This window comes from Phyllobates terribilis, unplaced genomic scaffold (genome assembly GCF_046119375.1).
Source record: "Phyllobates terribilis strain yellow unplaced genomic scaffold, ASM4611937v1 Scaffold_157__1_contigs__length_4398786, whole genome shotgun sequence".
NCBI lineage: Eukaryota > Metazoa > Chordata > Amphibia > Anura > Dendrobatidae > Phyllobates > Phyllobates terribilis.
The window spans coordinates 1,343,528-1,365,613 of record NW_027362917.1 but is presented as its reverse complement, the minus strand read 5'-3'; positions in this window follow the sequence as shown (position 1 = coordinate 1,365,613).

Below are 22,086 nucleotides of genomic sequence, written 5' to 3'. Positions count from 1 at the left end.
ACCCTGGCCTTTACCATTACACCCCTGTACAGGGATAGATACTTACCATAGGCCCAGGGCTGCATCTACAGAGTAGCTGCTGGCCGGAGGAGCGAGCTTGAGGCTATAGTGGTTGATTCAACTCTAACTAAAGCTTTTTTTTCCTAAATACTGGGATCTGTTTAAGGCTGTTGGCTCAAACAGACTTCCTCGGACAGACTTGGCGCAAGCTACTCCATTCTGCAGATCCCAAGGGAACCCTGTTTTTTACCATTACACCCCTGTACAGGGATAGATACTTACCATAGGCCCAGGGTTGCATCTACAGAGTAGCTGCTGGCCGGAGGAGTGCGCTTGAGGCTTGAGTAGTTGAATCAATCCTAACTAAAGAAAAACCTATCTAATGCCACTTTCTTGTTAGGACCTGTCTGAGGCCTATGGCTCAAAAAAGCTTCTTTGGAAAGACTTGGCAAAAGCCAGTCTATCCTACAGGTTCCAAAGGAACTCTGGCCTTCACTCTTTCAGCTCTGTACAGCGATAAAGACTTATTGCAGGGCCTTGATTGCATCTACATAGTAGATACTGACTGGAGGGGCAAACTTAAGGCTAGAATGGTTCAGCCAACCCTAACTATTGCTACTTTCTTAAATGTTAGGATATTTCTGAGGCCGTTGGCTCAAACAGGCTTCCTTGGACAGACTGGGCGCAAAACACACCATTTCTGATGTTTCCAAATGAACCCTGGGCTTCACCCTTGAACCTCAATACATGGACAGTTTCATAGTTTTAAGGTTGAAAGACACAAGTCCATCAAGTTCAACCTAAAAGCTAATGTGTTGATCCAGAGGAAGGCAAAAACCCCATGAGGCAGATGCTAATTGCCCCATATTAGAGGAAAATTCCTTCCCGACTCCACATATGGCAATCAGACTAGTTCCCTGGATCAACGTCCCATAACAAAATCTAGTACGGATAACCTGCAATTTTATATTATTCAAGAAAGGCACACATATGCCCTCCTTGAATTTTTTTTAGAAAATTAAGTATTTCAAGTTCATGTGGTAGAGAGTTCCATAACCTCATTGCTCACACAATAAAAATTTGCCAACTAACTTCCTTTAGACAAAGTGAATTAGGATCTTTATGCTAGAGTAATTGAATTAACTCTAACTGAAATAGATTAATGCTTTTTTCCTAAATGTTGAAATTTGTTTAAATCCATCAGCTCAAAAAGGCTTTCTCGGACAGACTTGGCGCAAGCTACTCCATTCTGCAGATCCCAAGGGAACCCTGGCCTTTACCATTACACCCCTGTACAGGGATAGATACTTACCATAGGCCCAGGGCTGCATCTACAGAGTAGCTGCTGGCCGGAGGAGCGAGCTTGAGGCTATCGTGGTTGATTCAACTCTAACTAAAGCTTTTTTTTCCTAAATACTGGGATCTTTTTAAGGCTGTTGGCTCAAACAGACTTCCTCGGACAGACTTGGCGCAAGCTACTCCATTCTGCAGATCCCAAGGGAACCCTGTTTTTTACCATTACACCCCTGTACAGGGATAGATACTTACCATAGGCCCAGGGTTGCATCTACAGAGTAGCTGCTGGCCGGAGGAGTGCGCTTGAGGCTTGAGTAGTTGAATCAATCCTAACTAAAGAAAAACCTATCTAATGCCACTTTCTTGTTAGGACCTGTCTGAGGCCTATGGCTCAAAAAAGCTTCTTTGGAAAGACTTGGCAAAAGCCAGTCTATCCTACAGGTTCCAAAGGAACTCTGGCCTTCACTCTTTCAGCTCTGTACAGCGATAAAGACTTATTGCAGGGCCTTGATTGCATCTACATAGTAGATACTGACTGGAGGGGCAAACTTAAGGCTAGAATGGTTCAGCCAACCCTAACTATTGCTACTTTCTTAAATGTTAGGATATTTCTGAGGCCGTTGGCTCAAACAGGCTTCCTTGGACAGACTGGGCGCAAAACACACCATTTCTGATGTTTCCAAATGAACCCTGGGCTTCACCCTTGAACCTCAATACATGGACAGTTTCATAGTTTTAAGGTTGAAAGACACAAGTCCATCAAGTTCAACCTAAAAGCTAATGTGTTGATCCAGAGGAAGGCAAAAACCCCATGAGGCAGATGCTAATTGCCCCATATTAGAGGAAAATTCCTTCCCGACTCCACATATGGCAATCAGACTAGTTCCCTGGATCAACGTCCCATAACAAAATCTAGTACGGATAACCTGCAATTTTATATTATTCAAGAAAGGCACACATATGCCCTCCTTGAATTTTTTTTAGAAAATTAAGTATTTCAAGTTCATGTGGTAGAGAGTTCCATAACCTCATTGCTCACACAATAAAAATTTGCCAACTAACTTCCTTTAGACAAAGTGAATTAGGATCTTTATGCTAGAGTAATTGAATTAACTCTAACTGAAATAGATTAATGCTTTTTTCCTAAATGTTGAAATTTGTTTAAATCCATCAGCTCAAAAAGGCTTTCTCGGACAGACTTGGCGCAAGCTACTCCATTCTGCAGATCCCAAGGGAACCCTGGCCTTTACCATTACACGCCTGTACATGGATAGATACTTACCATAGGCCCAGGGCTGCATCTACAGAGTAGCTGCTGGCCGGAGGAGCGAGCTTGAGGCTATAGTGGTTGATTCAACTCTAACTGAAGCTTTTTTTTTCCTAAATACTGGGATCTGTTTAAGGCTGTTGGCTCAAACAGACTTCCTCGGACAGACTTGGCGCAAGCTACTCCATTCTGCAGATCCCAAGGGAACCCAGGTTTTTACCATTACACCCCTGTACAGGGATAGATACTTACCATAGGCCCAGGGTTGCATCTACAGAGTAGCTGCTGGCCGGAGGAGTGCGCTTGAGGCTTGAGTAGTTGAATCAATCCTAACTAAAGAAAAACCTATCTAATGCCACTTTCTTGTTAGGACCTGTCTGTGGCCTATGGCTCAAAAAAACATCTTTGGAAAGACTTGGCAAAAGCCAGTCTATCCTACAGGTTCCAAAGGAACTCTGGCCTTCACTCTTACAGCCCTGTACAGCGATAAAGACTTATTACATGGCCTTGATTGCATCTACATAGTAGATGCTGACTGGAGGGGCAAACTTAAGGCTAGAATGGTTCAGCCACCCTAACTATTGCTACTTTCTGAAATGTTAGGATATTTCTGAGGCCGTTGGCTCAAACAGGCTTCCTTGGACAGACTGGGCGCAAAACACACCATTTCTGATGGTTCCAAATGAACCCTGGGCTTCACCCTTGAACCTCAATACAGGGACAGTTTCATAGTTTTAAGGTTGAAAGACACAAGTCCATCAAGTTCAACCTAAAAGCTAATGTGTTGATCCAGAGGAAGGCAAAAACCCCATGAGGCAGATGCTAATTGCCCCATATTAGGGGAAAAATTCCTTCCCGACTCCACATATGGCAATCAGACTAGTTCCCTGGATCAACGTCCCATAACAAAATCTAGTACGGATAACCTGCAATTTTATATTATTCAAGAAAGGCACACACATGCCCTCCTTGAATTTTTTTTAGAAAATTAAGTATTTCAATTTCATGTGGTAGAGAGTTTCATAACCTCATTGCTCACACAATAAAAATTTGCCAACTAACTTCCTTTAGACAAAGTGAATTAGGATCTTTATGCTAGAGTAATTGAATTAACTCTAACTGAAATAGATTAATGCTTTTTTCCTAAATGTTGAAATTTGTTTAAATCCATCAGCTCAAAAAGGCTTTCTCGGACAGACTTGGCGCAAGCTACTCCATTCTGCAGATCCCAAGGGAACCCTGGCCTTTACCATTACACCCCTGTACAGGGATAGATACTTACCATAGGCCCAGGGCTGCATCTACAGAGTAGCTGCTGGCCGGAGGAGCGAGCTTGAGGCTATAGTGGTTGATTCAACTCTAACTAAAGCTTTTTTTTCCTAAATACTGGGATCTGTTTAAGGCTGTTGGCTCAAACAGACTTCCTCGGACAGACTTGGCGCAAGCTACTCCATTCTGCAGATCCCAAGGGAACCCTGGTTTTTACCATTACACACCTGTACAGGGATAGATACTTACCATAGGCCCAGGGTTGCATCTACAGAGTAGCTGCTGGCCGGAGGAGTGCGCTTGAGGCTTGAGTAGTTAAATCAATCCTAACTAAAGAAAAACCTATCTAATGACACTTTCTTGTTAGGACCTGTCTGAGGCCTATGGCTCAAAAAAGCTTCTTTGGAAAGACTTGGCAAAAGCCAGTCTATCCTACAGGTTCCAAAGGAACTCTGGCCTTCACTCTTACAGCCCTGTACAGTGATAAAGACTTATTACAGGGCCTTCGATTGCATCTACATAGTAGATGCTGACTGGAGGGACGAACTTAAGGCTAGAATGGATCACCCACCCTAACTATTGCTACTTTCTTAAATGTTAGGATATTTCTGAGGCCGTTGGCTCAAACAGGCTTCCTTGGACAGACTGGGCGCAAAACACACCATTTCTGATGTTTCCAAATGAACCCTGGGCTTCACCCTTGAACCTCTATACAGGGACCGTTTCATAGTTTTAAGGTTGAAAGACACAAGTCCATCAAGTTCAACCTAAAAGCTAATGTGTTGATCCAGAGGAAGGCAAAAACCCCATGAGGCAGATGCTAATTGCCCCATATTAGGGGAAAAATTCCTTCCCGACTCCACATATGGCAATCAGACTAGTTCCCTGGATCAACGTCCCATAACAAAATCTAGTACGGATAACCTGCAATTTTATATTATTCAAGAAAGGCACACACATGCCCTCCTTGAATTTTTTTTAGAAAATTAAGTATTTCAATTTCATGTGGTAGAGAGTTTCATAACCTCATTGCTCACACAATAAAAATTTGCCAACTAACTTCCTTTAGACAAAGTGAATTAGGATCTTTATGCTAGAGTAATTGAATTAACTCTAACTGAAATAGATTAATGCTTTTTTCCTAAATGTTGAAATTTGTTTAAATCCATCAGCTCAAAAAGGCTTTCTCGGACAGACTTGGCGCAAGCTACTCCATTCTGCAGATCCCAAGGGAACCCTGGCCTTTACCATTACACCCCTGTACAGGGATAGATACTTACCATAGGCCCAGGGTTGCATCTACAGAGTAGCTGCTGGCCGGAGGAGCGAGCTTGAGGCTATAGTGGTTGATTCAACTCTAACTAAAGCTTTTTTTTCCTAAATACTGGGATCTGTTTAAGGCTGTTGGCTCAAACAGACTTCCTCGGACAGACTTGGCGCAAGCTACTCCATTCTGCAGATCCCAAGGGAACCCTGGTTTTTACCATTACACCCCTGTACAGGGATAGATACTTACCATAGGCCCAGGGTTGCATCTACAGAGTAGCTGCTGGCCGGAGGAGTGCGCTTGAGGCTTGAGTAGTTGAGTCAATCCTAACTAAAGAAAAACCTATCTAATGACACTTTCTTGTTAGGACCTGTCTGAGGCCTATGGCTAAAAAAAGCTTCTTTGGAAAGACTTGGCAAAAGCCAGTCTATCCTACAGGTTCCAAAGGAACTCTGGCCTTCACTCTTACAGCCCTGTACAGTGATAAAGACTTATTACAGGGCCTTGATTGCATCTACATAGTAGATGCTGACTGGAGGGGCAAACTTAAAGTTAGAATGGTTCAGCCAACCCTAACTATTGCTACTTTCTTAAATGTTAGGATATTTCTGAGGCTATTGGCTCAAACAGGCTTCCTTGGACAGACTTGGCGCAAAACACACCATTTCTGATGTTTCCAAATGAACCCTGGGCTTCACCCTTGAACCTCTATACAGGGACCGTTTCATAGTTTTAAGGTTGAAAGACACAAGTCTGTCAAGTTCAACCTAAAAGCTAATGTGTTGATCCAGAGGAAGGCAAAAACCCCATGAGGCAGATGCTAATTGCCCCATATTAGGGGAAAAATTCCTTCCCGACTCCACATATGGCAATCAGACTAGTTCCCTGGATCAACGTCCCATAACAAAATCTAGTACGGATAACGTGCAATTTTATATTATTTAAGAAAGGCACACACATGCCCTCCTTGAATTTTTTTTAGAAAATTAAGTATTTCAATTTCATGTGGTAGAGAGTTTCATAACTTCATTGCTCACACAATAAAAATTTGCCAACTAACTTCCTTTAGACAAAGTGAATTAGGATCTTTATGCTAGAGTAATTGAATTAACTCTAACTGAAATAGATTAATGCTTTTTTCCTAAATGTTGAAATTTGTTTAAATCCATCAGCTCAAAAAGGCTTTCTCGGACAGACTTGGCGCAAGCTACTCCATTCTGCAGATCCCAAGGGAACCCTGGCCTTTACCATTACACCCCTGTACAGGGATAGATACTTACCATAGGCCCAGGGCTGCATCTACAGAGTAGCTGCTGGTCGGAGGAGCGAGCTTGAGGCTATAGTGGTTGATTCAACTCTAACTAAAGCTTTTTTTTCCTAAATACTGGGATCTGTTTAAGGCTGTTGGCTCAAACAGACTTCCTCGGACAGACTTGGCGCAAGCTACTCCATTCTGCAGATCCCAAGGGAACCCTGGTTTTTACCATTACACCCCTGTACAGGGATAGATACTTACCATAGGCCCAGGGTTGCATCTACAGAGTAGCTGCTGGCCGGAGGAGTGCGCTTGAGGCTTGAGTAGTTGAATCAATCCTAACTAAAGAAAAACCTATCTAATGCCACTTTCTTGTTAGGACCTGTCTGAGGCCTATGGCTCAAAAAAGCTTCTTTGGAAAGACTTGGCAAAAGCCAGTCTATCCTACAGGTTCCAAAGGAACTCTGGCCTTCACTCTTACAGCCCTGTACAGCGATAAAGACTTATTACAGGGCCTTGATTGCATCTACATAGTAGATGCTGACTGGAGGGGCAAACTTAAGGCTAGAATGGTTCAGCCAACCCTAACTATTGCTACTTTCTTAAATGTTAAGATATTTCTGAGGCCGTTGGCTCAAACAGGCTTCCTTGGACAGACTGGGCGCAAAACACACCATTGCTGATGTTTCCAAATGAACCCTGGGCTTCACCCTTGAACCTCTATACAGGGACCGTTTCATAGTTTTAAGGTTGAAAGACACAAGTCCATCAAGTTCAACCTAAAAGCTAATGTGTTGATCCAGAGGAAGGCAAAAACCCCATGAGGCAGATGCTAATTGCCCCATATTAGAGGAAAATTCCTTCCCGACTCCACATATGGCAATCAGACTAGTTCCCTGGATCAACGTCCCATAACAAAATCTAGTACGGATAACCTGCAATTTTATATTATTCAAGAAAGGCACACATATGCCCTCCTTGAATTTTTTTTAGAAAATTAAGTATTTCAAGTTCATGTGGTAGAGAGTTCCATAACCTCATTGCTCACACAATAAAAATTTGCCAACTAACTTCCTTTAGACAAAGTGAATTAGGATCTTTATGCTAGAGTAATTGAATTAACTCTAACTGAAATAGATTAATGCTTTTTTCCTAAATGTTGAAATTTGTTTAAATCCATCAGCTCAAAAAGGCTTTCTCGGACAGACTTGGCGCAAGCTACTCCATTCTGCAGATCCCAAGGGAACCCTGGCCTTTACCATTACACGCCTGTACATGGATAGATACTTACCATAGGCCCAGGGCTGCATCTACAGAGTAGCTGCTGGCCGGAGGAGCGAGCTTGAGGCTATAGTGGTTGATTCAACTCTAACTGAAGCTTTTTTTTTTCCTAAATACTGGGATCTGTTTAAGGCTGTTGGCTCAAACAGACTTCCTCGGACAGACTTGGCGCAAGCTACTCCATTCTGCAGATCCCAAGGGAACCCAGGTTTTTACCATTACACCCCTGTACAGGGATAGATACTTACCATAGGCCCAGGGTTGCATCTACAGAGTAGCTGCTGGCCGGAGGAGTGCGCTTGAGGCTTGAGTAGTTGAATCAATCCTAACTAAAGAAAAACCTATCTAATGCCACTTTCTTGTTAGGACCTGTCTGAGGCCTATGGCTCAAAAAAACATCTTTGGAAAGACTTGGCAAAAGCCAGTCTATCCTACAGGTTCCAAAGGAACTCTGGCCTTCACTCTTACAGCCCTGTACAGCGATAAAGACTTATTACATGGCCTTGATTGCATCTACATAGTAGATGCTGACTGGAGGGGCAAACTTAAGGCTAGAATGGTTCAGCCACCCTAACTATTGCTACTTTCTGAAATGTTAGGATATTTCTGAAGCCGTTGGCTCAAATAGGCTTCCTTGGACAGACTGGGCGCAAAACACACCATTTCTGATGGTTCCAAATGAACCCTGGGCTTCACCCTTGAACCTCAATACAGGGACAGTTTCATAGTTTTAAGGTTGAAAGACACAAGTCCATCAAGTTCAACCTAAAAGCTAATGTGTTGATCCAGAGGAAGGCAAAAACCCCATGAGGCAGATGCTAATTGCCCCATTTTAGGGGAAAAATTCCTTCCCGACTCCACATATGGCAATCAGACTAGTTCCCTGGATCAACGTCCCATAATAAAATCTATTACCACTAACCTGAAATGTTATATTATTCAAGGAACATTTTTCATCAAGCAGTTTTCACCGGAAATGTGTTGCACAACTGTTTGAATCTCAGTAAATTCCTGCACAACTTACATTTAAATACTCTGACCTTTTTACACCCACTCTTTTAACTTCTTAAATAGTGAACAGAGCTTATCTGGACCGCTTGTGGCTTAGCTTTACCTGAAAACTTATTACAAATTAGGCTGGAAAAGTGGTGTAAAATAGGACTGAAATTGACTCCATCTTTTGACTGGAGTACATTTCTTGAGGTGTAGTACGTCAGCTTTAAGGGGATATTTCAATAAATGAATGACCCTGGCTGCAGGTATAAAGAATCAAACTGTGCTGTCCTGACCCATTCCTGGGATTGTGTATGGCACTGACATCACCTCAATACTGCCGCAACCAACAAATGTAATCAGACGGACTGCCCAGCTGAGCGCACTGAGCTGCTGCAGCTCTGAGATGGTGGAACCTCTTTTTTTTAATTAAATGACCTGCAGCTAGGGACATTCATTTATTGAAAGGGAACAACCCCTTTAAGGATGAGTCAAGTTCATTAAGAGGTTTAGTCTTTTTAATGAATTTGGTGCACGTTCCTCCAATAGGCGCTTCATGAATGCTGGTATAGAAATCCACCAGCCTTGATGAATCGGCCACCATAGGTTTACATGGCATGAGCATATACAGAACAGTTGTGTAGTATACGTTACCAGGCCCTCATGATGCTCTTGGTCCTGGATGGCCTTCCACAGTCTGCTTTCTTGCTTCATCATCTTGAAGGGCTCCACTTTCTTTTCTTCTGGCTGGCATGGTGCGGCTCTATCATCCTGCTCCTTTAACACGAAGGGACGACTGTAAAGCTGCCAGGAGCGTTTTTTTATCCCCTTAGATCATTGTGACACCACAAAGTGATGACATAGACAAGTGGGTGAGGCGCCTTTATTCAGTCATCGGGTGTGGTCAGAAGAAATTAGCATATTCCGTGATGTTACTACAATGAGAACAGACATGAACATTCTATTCGGAACCCGACCGCCATTATCAGCGGAACCTTCACTGCTGTCAGATTGGCACTAAAAACAAAAAGAGACCGCGGTGAACCTGGACAGTAACAATCTACAGGGACAGTGACTGCTAAGCGGACTTCATGTCAGATGTTATGCAGCTTTGTCAGATAAAAAAACAATAAAATATATAAAAGACAGGCTCCAATAAACCTTAAACACTGGGCTGTAGTCACAGATTCTCCTTCCACCTGCAGCACATTGCTCCCCTGCCTAACCCTCCCCGTCCTGCAGCATATTTCTCACCGCTTAATTCTCCCACTCCTGCAGCACATCACTCCCCTGTCTAAACCTCCCCCTCTTGCGGCACATTGCTCCCGTCTAATCCTCCCCTCCTTGCAGCACATTGTGCCCTTTCTAAATCTCCCCCTTCCTGCACCACATCACCCACTGCCAAATCCCCTCTTGCACCACATCGCCCACTGCCAAATCCTGCACTTCCTGCAGCATATCGCTCCCTGCCTAATCCTCTCCTATTTCATTACATCACTCCCCTGCATAAGCCACCTCTTCCTGCAGCACATCGCTTCCCTGCCTAAGCCTCCCCCTCCTGCATTACATCACTCCCCTGCCTAATCCTCCTCTTCCTGCAGCACAGCGCTCCCTGCCTAATCCTCCTCTTCCTGCAGCACATCGCTCCCTGCATGATTCTCCCTATCCTGCATTACATCACTCCCCTGCATAATCCTCCTCTCCCTGCAGCACACCACTCCCCTGCCTAATCTTCCCCCTCCTGCAGCACATCGCTCCCCTGACCCCCTCTTACGTGACATCTTTTCTATCAGTTACATTTGTGAAGTAACTGCTGTCTCCTGTGAGCAGTGGAGAGCGAAGCTGAGAGCCAGGAGGCTCTGCCCCTCTGCCCCTTCTTGCCACATCATCATCCATCTACATCAGGGCTGTCAAACTCAAATATATAGAGGGCCAAAAGGAAGAGTTTAACTCAGAAAAATAAGTCAACACTTTATCAGATGTTTCTGTGAAAACTTGAGTACAACAAATAAGATTTTGTTATTTTCCCTCAGTTATACAAAAAATAGTTATGAGAAAAGTGTGACAAAAAGGAGTCATAAAATGCACCAAAATGAAATATCACAATTTATGGCTCAAATTGAGGTGAAGCAAGGAAGAGGTTGAGCTTAGCTAATGAGATGCATCAAACATACAGGTGCTTCTCACAAAATTAGAATATAATCAAAAAGTTTATTTATTTCAGTTCTTCAATCCAAAAAGTGAAACTCATATATTATACAGAGTCATTACAGAGTGATCTATTTCAAGTGTTTATTTCTGTTAATGTTGATAATGATGGCTTACAGCCAATGAAAACACAAAAGTCATTATCTCAGTAAATTAGAATAGTTAACAAAAATCACCTGCAAAGGCTTCTTACGCATTTAAAAAGGTCCCTTTGTCTGTTTCAGTAGGCTCCACAATCATGGGGAAGACTGATGACTTGACAGATGTCCAGAAGGCAGTCATTGACACACTCCACAAGGAGTGTAAACCACAAAAGGTCATTGCTAAAGAAGCTGGCTGTTAACAGAGTGCTGTATCCAAGCATATTTATGGAAAGTTGAGTGGAAAGAAAAAGTGTGGTAGGAAGAGGTGCACAAGCAACCGGGATAACCGCAGCCTTGAAAAGATTGTTAAGGAAAGGCCATTCAAACATTTGGGGAAGATTCACAAGGAGTGGACTGCTGCTGGAGTCATTGCTTCAAGAGCCACCACACACAGACGTATCCAGGACATGGGCTACAAGTGTCACATTCCTTGTGTCGAGCCACTCATCACCAATAGACAACGCCAGAAGCATCTTACCTGGGCCAAGGAGAAAAACACCTGGACTGTTGCTCAGTGGTCCAAGGTGTTGTTTTCCGATGAAAGTAAATTTTGCATTTAATTTGGAAATCAAGGTCCCAGAGTCTGGAGGAAGAGTGGAGAGGCCACAATCCAAGCTGCTGGAGGTCTCATGTGAAGTTTCCACAATCGGTGATGGTTTGGGGAGCCATGTCATCTGCTGGTGTAGGTCCACTGTGTTTTATCAAGACCAAAGTCAGCGCACCCGTCTACCAGGACATTGTAGAGCACTTCATGCTTCCCTCTGCCCACAAGCTTTTTGGAGATGGAAATGTCATTTTCCAGCAGGACTTGGCCCCTGTCCACACTGCCAAAAGTACCAATACCTGGTTTACACAACAGTATCACTGTGCTTGATTGGCAGCAAACTCACCTGACCTTAACCCCATAGAGAATCTATTATAGAGAATCTATGGGGTATTGTCAAGAGAAAGATGAGAGACACCAGACCCAACAATGCAGACGAGCTGAAGGCTTCTATCAAAGCCACCTGGGCTTCCATAACACCTCAGCAGTGTCACAGGCTGATCGCCTCCATGCCACATTGCCGCATTGATGCAGTAATTGATGCAAAAGGAGCCTGGCCAAGTATTGAGGGCATTTACTGAACATATATTTCAGTAGGACAACATTTCAGATTTTAAAAACATTTTTCAAGCTGGTGTTATAAAGTATTCTAATTTACTGAGATAATAACATTAACAGAAATAAACACTTGAAATAGATCACTCTGTCTGTAATGACTCTATATAATATGAGTTTTACTATTTGTATTGAAGAACTGAAATAAATTAACTTTTTGATGATATTCTAATTTTGTGAGAAGCACCTATAGTATGCTATATGCCCAATTTTAACAAATGTACTGCAATTTTTGCTGAATGTGTTCAGAAATGTACAGATGTGTAAGCAGACAAATGCAGAGACTTAGGCTATGTGCCCACGATGCAGAAATGCTCCGGATTTTTCCTGAGCGTTTCTGCATCTCGCTGGCAGAAAAAACGCATGCGGATTGTACATGCGGATTGTACATGCGGATTGTACACGCGGATTGTACACGCGGATTGTACACGCGGATTGTACATGCGGATTGTACATGCGGATTGTACATGCGGATTGTATATGCGGATTGTACACGCAGATTGTACATGCGGATTGTATATGCGGATTGTACATGCGGATTGTATATGCGGATTGTACATGCGGATTGTACATGCGGATTGTATATGCGGATTGTACACGCGGATTGTACACGCGGATTGTACATGCGGATTGTACACGCGGATTGTACACGCGGATTGTACACGCAGATTGTACACGCGGATTGTACATGCGGATTGTACATGCGGATTGTACACGCGGATTGTACATGCGGATTGTATATGCGGATTGTACATGCGGATTGTACATGCGGATTGTACATGCGGATTGTACATGCGTTTTTCCTGCCAGGGACATGCAGAAGTGGAGCGTTCTTCACATGCATTTCCGCATGCGGGTTGACAAGCGCTTTACAAGCGATTTTAGCATCACTTGGAAAGTGCTTGTCAATTTGGTCACACTATAGAAATCCATGAAAAAGGCATGGATTTATATAGTGTGACCCCAACGACTGGTTAAAAATAAAAAAATAAATCTATACTTACCTTCCGATGGCCCCCGCAGTCTCGCTTCGCTCCATCCTGGCTGCCGGCAGATCGCGGTACACTGAAGGACCTGCTGTCACATGACTATGACGTCAGCGCAGGTCCTTCAGTCCATCGCGAGCTGCCGACATGGGAGGACGAGCGCAGCGGGGGCCGTCAGAAGGTAAATATAACATTTATTTTTTATTTTATTCTTTATTTTGACAGGTTCTATGGTACCCGGGTCCGGAGGAGAGTCTCCCATCCTCCACACCCGGGTACCATCCGCACATTGAACGCATGTATTCCGCATGTGCTTATCTAGTGAAGCGGAATCCATGCGTTCCAATGCAAGTCAATGGCCAGGAAAACGCTGCGCTTCCGCAAAATAATTGGTAGTGCTGCGTTTTTTTCCGCAATGATAATCCGCAGCGGAAATTTCCGCAGCATGTGCACAGCACATGCGGACTATCATTGGGGAACATGGCAGACCTTCTAACATGCGTCTTTAAGCGTTTCTGCAGTGTTTTTGCCATGCGGAAACGCTTAAAATACGCGTCGTGGGCACACAGCCTTAGGCCATGTGCCCACGTAGCGTTTTTGTAGTATTTTTGCGGCATTTTTACGGCCGCGAAAACGTTTGTAGAACAGTCTGCCATGCAAAGCCATGTGAATTCGGATGTGCTGTGCACATGATGCGCTAATTTGCGCGACGAATTCGCATTACTTTGCAAAACGCAGCATGACCATTTCTACTGCGATTACGCTGAAGCTTATTCGCGATGCGTGTGGTATCTGGGAGGAAGACGAGACTACAACTCCTCTTCATCCCGGCTACCACGCGGTGAAAAAAAGAAATAAAAAAGTTAAAAACAAACAAAACCTGTATATTCACCTCTCCGGCGGCCCCCGGTCTGCTCTCCGGTCTCCTCCGGTCTGCTGTCTGTACTGTCAGGACCTGCGCTGACGTCATTTAGTCAGGTGATGGTCGCATGACCGCTGACGTCGGCATCAGGTGATGGTCGCGTGGCCATCAGCTGACTAAATGACGTCACCGCAGGTCCTGACCGTACACTGCGGGACGCTGAAGAGAGAAGACGCGGCCGGGAGCAGACCGGAGGAGACCGGAGAGCAGACCGGGGGCCGCCGGAGAGGTGAATATACCGTTGTTTTTTTTAATTTATTAACGTTTTGATTCTTTTTTTTACTATAGATGCTGCATTTAAAGCATCTAAGTTGTTCACACATTATAGATCCATGTCGGTTGCATGGATTTATATTGTGTGATCAACTTGTCAAGCACTTTTCCAAGTGATGCTCAAAATCGCTTGGAAAATTGCTTGAAAAAATGCATGTGAAAACGCTTCTCTCTGGCAGAAAAAACGCATGTAAATCTGCATCAAATCTGCTAGGTGTGCACACAGCCTTATAGCTGGTTTTGCTCTGAGCTGAGATGTCCGAGCTGAATAATGCTCTGGGAGCAGAACCCATCAGCAGAATCTGTTTCCTGCCTTGTAGCAGTGGATCCCGGCTATTTAGCTCACAGAGCATTGTCTACACAAGATACAATTGTATCCAATTTTCAGCTGGGAACAGGACTATGGACAAGTTTTGCAGCAACTGCATTTGTGATAGGAAATGTTGATCAATCTAGATTTTCTTCAGTGTTCTTATTCATTGCAGAAAATCTTAAAAAAGCCAAGGAATGTGGGCAACATGGTGGGTCAATGATTAACGCTGTGGGGCTGGGTTCATATAATAGCAAGGACAACATCTGCAAGGAGTTTGTATGTTCTCCCCGTGTTTGTGTGGGTTTCCTCCGGGTTCTCCGGTTTCCTCCCACACTCCAAAGACATACTGATAGGGAATTCATATTGTGAGCCCCAATGGGGACAGTGATGATAATGTCTGTAAGGTGCTACAAAATCTAACGGCGCTATATAAGAGAGTAAAATAAATATATAACTAAATAAAATGAATGTATTAAAAGGCTAAGATTGCAAAGAGCTTGTAAAAACAAGAAACTTTGCAATTTCCTTCTTATTCAAAATCTTCTCTGTTCTCAAGAAGGAAAAGATTTTTAATTCTGCAGTGTACAGCTCATTGCTATGGTTACTGACCACCTGAGAAGTGGCCGGTCTCCTTGGCAAGAAGCGCTCACTTGCAGACTGGTGGACTTCAGCGCCCCTGTGCCTGTCCCATTCTGCAGAGGCAAAGCCGCCTCTGCCCGCAGAATGCAAGAGGGCACAATTCAGACAAGCGGCTCAGCCAAGCCACCGGCCAGAACTGTAAATCTTCAGCTTCTGATGAGAGGAACACAAGACCACCCCTTTAATAAAGGAGTAGAGCAGAACTCATACAGTGATTAGTGGGGGTCTGACACCTGAAATCCCCAGACATCAGCTACTTCTGCAAGATGATGTACACAGTGTTAAGAGCTGGAATAGCACAGCTCCGCACACTGTGCAATGGCTGGTTTCAGGTACTACAGCTCAGATCACAATCATTTCAATAGGAGCTGCAGTACCAAGATCGGCCACTACACAGTGTACAGCGCTGTGCTGTTTGGTCTCTACGCTGAGTATTTCCAGCTGCTGTCTTATTGGTGAGGGGGCCGTGTGTTGGAACCTCACTGATCTGATATTGATGACCAGGGTCGGACTGCGGTGTCTGGGGCCCACAGGGGAAATTAACTCTAGGGGCCCACCTACAGCAAGATGCAAATATCTGTTATCCGCTCTCCCTGTTATAGTGGAGCATTGACTGGCGGCTCCTGCACATCTACTGGGCGACACTCTAACTGGGATGGACATGTTTGCATTAAAGGGCTTCTTTGGTTAAAACTAGTGTTGAGCGAGTATGTTCTGTTAACCCTTTCGGCGAGTATGCTCGGGCCGAGCTCCGAGTATTTATAGCTGCTCGGTGATATGGTTGAATCGCTCCCGTGTGCATGATTTGCGACTGTTTGACGGTTTTAATACATGTGAGGAATGTGTAAGAAATAGACATTCCTCACATGTATTAACCCCTTAAGCCGCGGAGCATTTTCCGTTTTTGCATTTTCGCTTTTTGCTCCCCTTGTTCCCAGAGCCATAGCGTTTTTATTTTTTAGTCAATATGGCCATGTTAGGGCTTATTTTTTGCGGGACGAGTTGTACTTTTCAACGCCATTACTAGTTTTACCATGCCGTGTACGGGAAAACGGGAATAAAAAATTCCAAGCGCCGTGAAATTGCAAATAAAGTGCAATACCACTGAGGTTTTTTTTAATTTTTTTTTACCACGTTCACTGAATGCTAAAACTGACCTGCCATTATTATTCTCCAGGTCATTACGAGTTCGTAGACACCAAACATGTATAGGTTCTTTTTTATTTAAGTGATGAAAAAAAATTCCAAAGTTTGGTAAAAAAAAAAAAATGGTGCCATTTTCCGAGACCCGTAGCGTCTCCATTTTTCGGGATCTGGGGCAGGGTGAGGGCTTATTTTTTGTGAACCAAGCTGAAGTTTTTATAGATGCTATTTTGGGGTAGATCCGATGTTTTGATCGCCCGTTATTGCATTTTATTGCAATTTTACGGTGACCAAAAAACGTAATTCTGGCGTTTAGAATTTTTTTCTCATTACGCCATTTACCGATCGCATTAATTCTATTTTTATATTGATAGATCAGGCGATTCTGAACGCGGCAATGCCAAATATGTGTATGTGGGGTTTATTTTATGATTTTAGGGGGTGATTTAAACTTTTACATTTTTTTATTTTTTTTCATATTTTTTAAAACTTTTTTTTTTCACTTTTTGCTTGCTTCTGTAGTCTCCATAGGAGACTTGAAGCAGCAACTGTCCGATCGCCTCTGCTACATACAGGGGACCAGCAGTTCCCCTGTATGCAGCAGAAATGGTCCTGTCCTATGAGCGCCGACCACTAGATGGCGCTCATAGCGACAGGATCATTACAACCACTGGTGTCTGCTGCAGACCCAGGGTTGTCATGACCACACATCGCCGAACCGCGATCATGTGACGGGGTCGCCGATGGGCGGGGTAAGTGACGCGCTTCCAGGAAGCGCGCATTAAATGCCGCTGTCGGAGATTGACAGCGGCATTTAATATGTTAACAGCCGCTGGTGGATCGCGATTCCACCCGCGCCTGTTGCGGGCACATGTCAGCTGTAAGAATCAGCTGACATGTGCTTGGTTCAGTGCGGGCTCAGCGCCGGAGCCCTCACTGAACCGGAGGATAACGACATGCGCGTACTAATACGTGACATGTCGTTAAGGGGTTAAAGCTGTCAAACAGTTGCAAATCATGCACACGGGAGCGATTCAACCATATCACCGAGCAGCTGTAAATACTCGGAGCTCGGGCCGAGCATACTCGGACAGAACATACTCGCTCAACACTAGTTAAAACAAGTTATCACCGATCCTTGGGCTCTACAGGATAGGTGATCACTTATTGAGCATTTGTGTCCGAACATTGGAAAACGCACCTATCGGAAGAATGGGGAAGTTTTATCCCTGACAGAACACTTATCCCTATTTTAAAATGCTGCGGCAGGTGGGACGTCTGACCGCAGCTCTATTCATTCTCTTAGAGACTTGCAAAAAAGAGCAGCGCTCACAGCCACTGAGAGAATGAATGGATCAGTGGTCGCATCTCACATGCCGCTCCAGTCTAATGGGGAGAAAAGCTCCACATTCTGCCGGTGTGTGCAAGCAGTCAGACCCCCACCAATCAATATTATCAATGATCCTGTGGAGAGGTGATTACTTGTTTTCACCGGAGAACCCCTGTAAGTGCATCTCTGCCGCTCTGGTCCAAGTATTTAATCGCTAAGGCCACGGCCCTACTATCAGTATTCGGTCAGTGTCCAGTCAGTATTTTTTCTCAGGAGTGGGAGCCAAAACAGGTGATGAACAATCAGAGAAAAGGTATAATAGAAACAAGTCACCAATTCTGCATTAATCAACCATTCCTGGTTTCGGCAGCCACTCCTGAGAAAAATACTGACCAAATACTGATGGTGGGGCTGTGGCCTAATGGAAAAAAATCTTTTCCTAGTTAAGATCAGCGAGAATAAAATGACCGCCATACACAACACAGTCCACTATATCAACACCAATAATACCACATACAAAAGGGACAAATATCGCCACACCTTGACTAGATCACATATTACCACTACATAGTGACCGAATAATACCACATACAAGGAACAAATATGGCCAAACTATGACCAGACCATATATTACCACCCCAAGGTGACCAAATACTACAATACTGATCATGAATACAAAACCACAATACTAACAACACTGTTATTACCACCAGCAACATTATACACAGGAGCTCTGTATATAGTGTCAGTGTACAGGTAACACAGTGATCACCAGTGACATTATAGACAGGAGCTCTGTATATAGTGTATAGGTAATACAGTGATCACCAGTGACATACACAGGAGCTCTGTATATACTATATACACACGTGGTCAAAATTGTTGGTACCCCTAGTTTAATGAAAGAAAAACCCACAATGGTCACAGAAAAAACTTGAATCTGACAAAAGTAATAATAAATTAAAAATCGATGAAAATGAACAAATGAAAGACAGACATTGCTTTTCAACCCTGCTTCCACAGAATTTTAAAAAAAATTAAACTCTTGAAATAGGCCTGGACAGAAATGATGGTACCCCTGAAAATAATGTGACAAAAGGGACATGTTAAATCAAGTTGTGTCCACTAATTAGCATCACAGGTGTCGACAATCTTGTAATCAGTCAGTGGGCCTGTATATAGGGCTACAGATACTCACTGTGCTGTTTGGTGACATGGTGTGTACCACACTCAACATGGACCAAAGGAAGCAATGGAAAGAGTTGTCTCAGGAGATTAGAAAGAAAATTATAGACAAGCATGTTAAAGGTAAAGGTTATAAGACCATCTCCAAGCAGCTTGATGTTCCTGTAACTACAGTTGCACATATTATTCAGAAATTTAAGATCCATGGGACTGTAGCCAACCTCCCTGGACGTGGCCGCAGGAGGAAAATTGATAACAAATCAAAGAGACGAATAATATGAATGGTAACAAAAGAGCCCAGGAAAACTTCTAAAGAGATTAAAGGTGAACTTCAAGCTCAAGGAACATCAGTGTCAGATCGCACCATCCGTCGTTGTTTGATCTAAAGTGGACTTCATGGGAGACGACCAAGGAGTACACCATTGTTGAAAAAAAATCATAAAAAAGCCAGACTGGAATTTGCCAAACTACATGTTCACAAGTCACAAAGCTTTTAGGAGAATGCCCTATGGACAGATGAGACAAAAATGGAAAATTTTGGCAAGGCACATCAGATCTATGTTCACAGATGGAAAAATGAAGCATATCAAGATAAGAACACTGTCCCTACTGTGAAACATGGAGGAGCCTCTTTTATGTTTTGGGGCTGGTCTGCCGCATCTGGCACAGGGTGTCTTGAATCTGTGCAGGGCACAATGAAATCTCAAGACTATCAAGGGATTCTAGAGAGAAATGTGCTGCCCAGTGTCAGAAAGCGTGGTCTCAGTCGCAGGTCATGGGTCTTGCAACAGTATTATGACCCAAAACACACAGCTAAAAACACCCAACAATGGCTAAGAGGAAAACATTGGACTATTCTGAAGTGGCTTCTATGAGCCCTGACCTAAATCCTATTGAGCATCTTTGGAAAGAGCTGAAACATGACGTCTGGAAAAGGCAACCTTCAACCATGAGACAACTGGAGCAGTTTGCTCATGAGGAGTGGCCAAAATACCTGTGGAGAGGTGCAGAAGTCTCATTGACAGTTACAGGAGTCGTTTGATTGCAGTGATTGCGTCAAAAGGTTGTTCAGCAAAATATAAAGTTAAGAAGAACCATCATTTCTGTCCAGGCCTGTTTCATCAGTTTATTTATTTTTTTTTATTCTGTGGAAGCAGAAAAGCAATGTCTGACTTTCATTTGTTCATTTTCATAGATTTTTAATTTATTATTACTTTTGTCAGATTCAAGTTATTTCTGTGACCATTGTGGGTTTTTCTTTCATTAAACGAGGGGTACCAACAGTTTTGACCACGTGTGTAGTGTAAGTGTACATGTGTGTCACCCTGGCCTGGATGCCACAAGTGTAATTAAAGCTGTGTCTGAGAGCAGGGGGGAGGTTCTCTAGTCAGGGGAACATTAGCATGCAATGCCTCCTGTCTCAGGCCAGTAGGGGGAGCAGGCTGCCCCTATAAAAGCTGGTGCTGAGGGCAGGGTTAGAGAGAACCCAGATGACCTGTCTCAGGACTGAGACGTGTCTCAGCAGAGCAGGGACAGACAGTTGCACTGCACCTAAGAGGAAGTGTGGCAGGAGGAGAGCCACAAGCCAGAGACAAGAGGCGAAGAGAGCCTGTCTTGGCAGATAACAGACTTAATCTACCAGAGTTTGGTGTCTGAGGCTGGAAGGATTCCACATCCCCCAGCAGAGAACCAGTCCGCAAGGGACTGTATATTCCTTGGCCTAAGAAGCCTGGAGGCTCTGCAACAACAGAAGGGACCAGTAAAGCCATACAAGGCTGGGAGCAGAAAGGAACCCACGTCGCAGGCCATACAGGCGAGAATACACGGAAAGCTCGGAAACGTGGGCTGTTACCCTATCAGGAGGAGATAGCCAGAAGGAGCGCAGAAAGCACGGTAGGCCTACACCCTCACCCTGACCAGGGCCAATTTCCCCGTTGCTCTCAGACATCCAGGTCCCCTCCTAGCCGGGACTGTTTGTGGGTCAGTTTACCTGTTTAGTAAAGACCCTAGACTGCAACCTGTTGTCTGTGTGCTCCTTGCTCCTCCAGCACTATCAGCACTGGGACTCCCACTACCATCACTCCCAACATCCATTATACTGCCCTGGGGCCGCACTCTTCCCGTGGAGAGTCACACTACCCTAGCTGCACACCTCATCAGCCCCAGCGGTCTGCATGCAGCGGCGGTTCCTAATAACCGCAATCCATGGGTGGCGTAGTCGGACATTATCAGCAGAACATAGCAGACTACCATTGGCCTGACCACCCTGAGCCACGGAACCGGGTCGCCACTACTACCCCCATCGTCTCCCTATTGCCCGGATCCGAGTGCCGCACGGCCCAGGGGGCGAGTCAGCTTTGGCGTAGTCGACAGGATTTCGTGCCCGCAACCACCGGGTACTGCGTGCCTGAAAAAGACTTTTGTAACTTACCTGTGGCAAAGTTTCCCGCCGTCCGGAGTCTTTTCCCGCCATCCGGAGCCGATTCCCGCCATCGGACGCCTTCTTGGACCGTTTCCCGCCATCTTCTGCCGCCTTCCCGCCATCCGCAGCTGCTTCCCGCCATCGGACACCATCTTCAGCACGCCGCGCGGGAAGAAGAGGGGCGTGGACGTCAAAACCGCGCGAGATCCGAAGCTCCGCCCCACGCACCGACGCTGCGCAAGGTCCTGGAAGGGAGAGAGAGCGACGCTGACGTCATCAGGACGCGACGCCAGGTCCTCGTCCATAGCAGCAGCAGCGGAGCCGCGGCCTACAGAAGAGGATCGTCGGAAGGTAGGCCACGCGTAACTAGGGGGGGAGGAAGATGACGGACACAGAGGCGCCCACTACCACCAACGCAACTGCAGCAGCGGTGATGCCCTTTTCCTTGCCCTACATCCCTGGAGCGGCCTGGCTGCCCAAATACTCAGGGGAGCCCCATGCCCTAACTGACTTCAAGGAAAGGCTATACAGTTTGTTCCACGTTTACCCCCTGACAGAGGAACAGAAGGTCAGCATATTAACAGGGCAGTTAACTGGCGCAGCCCAGCGGGAGGTAAAATCATGGCCCACTGAGGAGAAAAGGACTGTGAAGGGTATTCTGGCCCGGCTGCGGGGTACCTTTGACACACGTACCTCCGCTGAGATTAAAATGAGGTTCTATGGATGTAAGCAGCG